Here is a 4,763-nt window from a genome sequence, read left to right on the forward strand (position 1 = left end):
GCATCTTTTCTCATTCTCTCTTATTCCAGGTTGCCTGGTAACAGCCATCGTAGTTTACGTCTCCTCTTTCATTGAGCCCAAATCGGAGTTGATCTTGGGGGGGATGATGTTGTAGTTTAGGGTGGGGATTCGAGCTTTTCTAGATTTCCTTGAAGATGGTTTATTAGTTCCTTTACTGATGACACTGCATGAACAGATTGCATGGGTTATTCTAAATGGAAATAGCTTCGTCCTACACAACTCCTCTCCAAGAACCCTGCCGCATGCTAAGCAGGCTCATGATGAATAAAATAACGAAGCTCCCGGTTTATGGAACTATTCATTGTAAAGAGATGTTGTGTTATAAAATTAATGAATCCTTCCAAGACAGTTGATAACAATGAACTGATAACCAATTCCTGACACGTACACAGGCCTGAAGGGAGATGAAACCTCTACAAGTAGTGCCAGAGGAAAACATAGGACTACTTCTTTTAATCTACTGATTCACTTTGAAACGATGTGGCTTGGCTTTTAAATTTGCCCAATTTAAGGGAGCATCTGCATTCATTTGTTCAGATGTTTTGTCTGAAAGCGGAGATAAAAAAATATCCAAATACCTGAAGTCTTCAAAAACACCACCTAAATATTTCATTTGCCATTTCCATGTGATTAAGTTGCAGAAACACAGCCCTTGAAATCAGGCCAGCAGTTTACTCAGACCGGCCTACAAAATTGCAGGAGATAAAAGGCTTTTTGACCAATCTTTACCTCTCAAGAGAGTGCCATTCTTATTTTTAGAAATGTCATTTCCCTGGGGTAGATAGATACAGAACAGGCAGCAAAGTCTCTGCAATAAAAGAACACAAGCTTAGACATAATTAGCCACATTAAAGGAAAAAGGAGGGCTTTCCACCAAAACAGAGCTCCGTTCTCACTCACAGTAAATGTGCTGGGACGCTGGCCTTCCCTTCTCCAAGTATGGACTCTGCTTGGAAGGTCACCCTGCGTAGACAGAATGGAAACCTAGCTGTTAATTAGACCATTTAATCAATACAATGGAAAATGGTTATGCACTACATGCAAATAAGGCTTTACTTCTTAATTTGGACCTTTAAAATCTCTCCAATCTGTTGTTAGAAGTGACCAATTATTTCAGTTTAAAAAGATGAACTGATAATTCTGCACAGGCACAGGCACTACTGATTGATTCTAAAAATGGCCATTCGTTGAATCAGGAAATGAGACTTTCATTCAAAATGCTCCACTTTAGCATCTTAAAATAAGGATTCTGACTCGTTATTTTGAGGGTCAGAAAATTGTGTTTCTCATTCTCAAGCTAGTAACAACAACAAAAGACATGTTTTAGAATTTCCTCTCTTGATTACATTTCTGAGTTTTACACAGGAATTCTAATAATTATGAGCAAGACAAAGAGGTCTGGGAATAGAGAAAACAGACCTGTCCCGATTGCAGATTAGCATGTTCTACCCGATTTTCATTAGCCCAACCATAGGATTTTTAAGTTTTCTCTTCCTAATTCAGAGGCAAGGAGCCCTGGTGGCAGAGTGGGTTACATGGTGGGCTGGTAAGCCCAAGGTCAGCAGTTTGTAATTACCAGCCTCTCCCTGGGAGGAAGATGAGTATTTCTGATCCTGTAAATCTTTACAGGATCAGAAACTTATAAGAGCTGTTCTACTCTGTCCTATAGGATCTATGAGTCAGAATCAACTCAATGGAAGTGAGTGCATTCAGAGTCAACCCAAACCCATTGATTTGTTAAATCAATCCTTCACATTAACCAAAAGAAAATCTTATTTGATGGATGCATTTTATATGTTTCTGCAAAAGAACCTTCAATATATTAAGTAATCTTATCATGGCAGATATTTTACACTATAGACTTTTAGTTTAGAGTCTTGAAGCACAGTCAGTTTTAGTTTTTAAAAGTAAGTGTGCTGTCTTTGTTATCTAGTATAGATGTAAGACGTATACTACAAGTAGATGATTTTAACAAACAGAAATTTATTGTTGAGTGTCATTCAATCGGTTCCTACTCATAGTGACCCTATTTATAATAGAGGGAACCTTGCCTGGTCCTCCCAATTGTTATATTTGAGTCCATTGTTGCAGCTTCTGTATCAATCCATCTAGTTGAAGTTTCTCCTCTTTTTCGCTGGCCCCCTGTGTTAGGCTAGAAGTATAGTATTAAATTAAAAGTGGCTCAGGGGAGTGGGGTGCCAGCCCCACCCGCTGCTTGAACTCACTGGTTCAGTAATACTACTTCTGGGTTCAGTAATGCACAATTGTACGGTTGAGATATACATATAAGCATTATATTAAAGTCATCGAGAGCATGAGAGATAATACAATAATACAGTCAGATATATTACATGGTAGCATTGCTCACCTCCGCCCCACTTGGTGGTCCTTGTGGGGGGAACCTGACTGCCAGAGCAGGAGCCGCCTTCCTCGCGGGAGCAGCCCTCTCGTCCATCGCCCTCATGGGAGCAGCCCCCACGGGAAGCAGCCCTCCTTCCTCAGCCACCCTCTGCCAGCCATCCTCCTGAGAACCAGGGAGCCTCCTTATTTATTGCTAACCATGCATCATATTACTTTAGGGGGATACATCACAGCATTATGGATCACAGAGAAGGGCAGTACAATTCATGCTTCAACAGGATTGATCATTCTGGTGTCTCACACAATAAAGCAGGCAATTACTATCCTGGGAGGCATGCAAGCCTCCTGATAGCAGACAATAACCTAAGTCACAGGGAGGGGTAGCGACATAGGCAATACAATCAATAGGAGGGGGATGACCTAGGGGTGTGCCCATATTTGTTGTGGGATTAACAGTGGTGTCTGCTTGATCTAGACAGCTGATACTGGTTACCTAACCTTGGTCATCCTTGGGCGGGTTTGCCCTCTCTAATTTCCTGCAAGTAAACAGACCACCACTATTCTTATCAGAAGGGAGTGGGTCTTATTTAGGGTGAGTCAGACTAATAGTCTAGCCATTATAGATGGCTGATGTTAAGGAGAATAACCTCTGACCTACTTTCGCTGATCACCTATTTTACAGTCACTCTTAAGCAGCTCAGTCTGATACATATTTTGGGGAGACAACTTAAGAGAAATCCTTCTGTTCCTCACAGCTAGAAGTTCAAATTCAGGGTGACAACTCTAGAAGGCTTATTCTCGCTTCCCACTTTAGAGGTAGGTCCTTTTCAACATGTATGTAAGATGTTTTCTAGAGATTTACATGTGTCTGAACATCAATCTTCCCCTGGGTTTGTGAAAATATAGGGCCACATCTGATCAACTCTGGCTACACAAGGGGGCAGGGGAATCCAATTCCACAAGCATTCAATGTTAATTCCTATGACATAGAGATCAGATGGGCCCCCGCCCTCCAACCATCTTTACCCTATTCAGGCGCCAACTGTCCCTCCCATGACACTTTAATTCCCTGGGCTGGGTTCAATAATCCATTGCAATTGCCAAATAGAACTCACAGACAACACTCTCGATTTATGGGGTTTATTAGAGGAGCTGTTATTGTTGGTGCTTGGTGCCTTTGAGTTGGTGCCGACCCATAGCAAACTTATGCCCAACAGCTTCTACAAAAATGAATCTCACTGCCATCAAGTCAATTCCAACTAAGGTATGTCTGACTCAAGCCAGGTTATTTTCAACTCCTTCATAGTCATGTGAAAGTTGGGCATTGGTGGTGCCCGGCTATCAGAAAGTATAGCGTCTGGGGTCTTAAAGGCTTGAAATTAACTAACCATCCATGTAGCAGAGAAACAAGCCCACATGGAAGAAGCACACCAGCCTATGCAACCATGAGGTGTCGAAGGGATCAGGTGTAAGGCATCATCAGAACAAAAAATCTTACCATAGTGAATGATGGGGGGAGTGCAGAGTGGAGATCCAAAGCACATTAGTAGGCCACAGGAGATCCCCTTGCAGAGGGGTCTCGGGGAGGAGAGGAGCCAGTCAGGGTGCAATGTAACAATGATGAGAAATACAACCTTCCTCTAGTTCCTAAAGGTTTCCTCCCCGCTCCCACTACCATGACTCGAATTCGATCTTGCAAGACTGGCTAGACCAGAGGAGGTACACTGGTACAGATAGGAACTGAAAATACAGGGAATCCAGGACGGATGAGCCCTATAGGACCAGTGGTGTGAGTGGCAAAACAGGGAGGGTAAAGGGAGAATGGGTAGGAAAGAGGGAACCGATTACATGGAACTGTGTGTGACCTCCTCCCTGGGGGACAGACAACCAAAAAGTGGATGAAGGGAGACGTCGGACAGGGCAAGATATGACAAAATACCCATTTATAAACTATCAAGGGCTCATGCGGGAGGGGGGAGCGGGGAGGGAGGGGAAAAATGAGGACCTAATGTCGGGGGTTTAAATGGAGAGAAAATGTTTTGAGAAACGATGTACAAATGCGCTTTACACAATTGATGTGTGTATGGATTGGGATAACAGTTGTATGACCCCCTAATAAAATGTTAAAAAAGAAAAGAAAAAAAAAAGAAAGTTGGGCATTGGTGGGTAATGACAACCAAAGGAGAATGGGTGCATTTGAATTGTGGTTCTGGTAAAGATAATTGAAAATACTGTAGACTATCAAAAGGACAAACAGATGTCTGGGAGGAGGTACAGCCAGAAAGCTCCTTAGAACCAAAGATGGCAAGCCTTTGTCTCATGTACTCAGGAGAGACCAGTCAGTGGAGAAGAACATTATATTGGTAAAGTAGAGGGACATT

Source organism: Echinops telfairi, unplaced genomic scaffold (genome assembly GCF_000313985.2).
Source record: "Echinops telfairi isolate 266 unplaced genomic scaffold, ASM31398v2 ScPeMD7_4;HRSCAF=17, whole genome shotgun sequence".
NCBI lineage: Eukaryota > Metazoa > Chordata > Mammalia > Afrosoricida > Tenrecidae > Echinops > Echinops telfairi.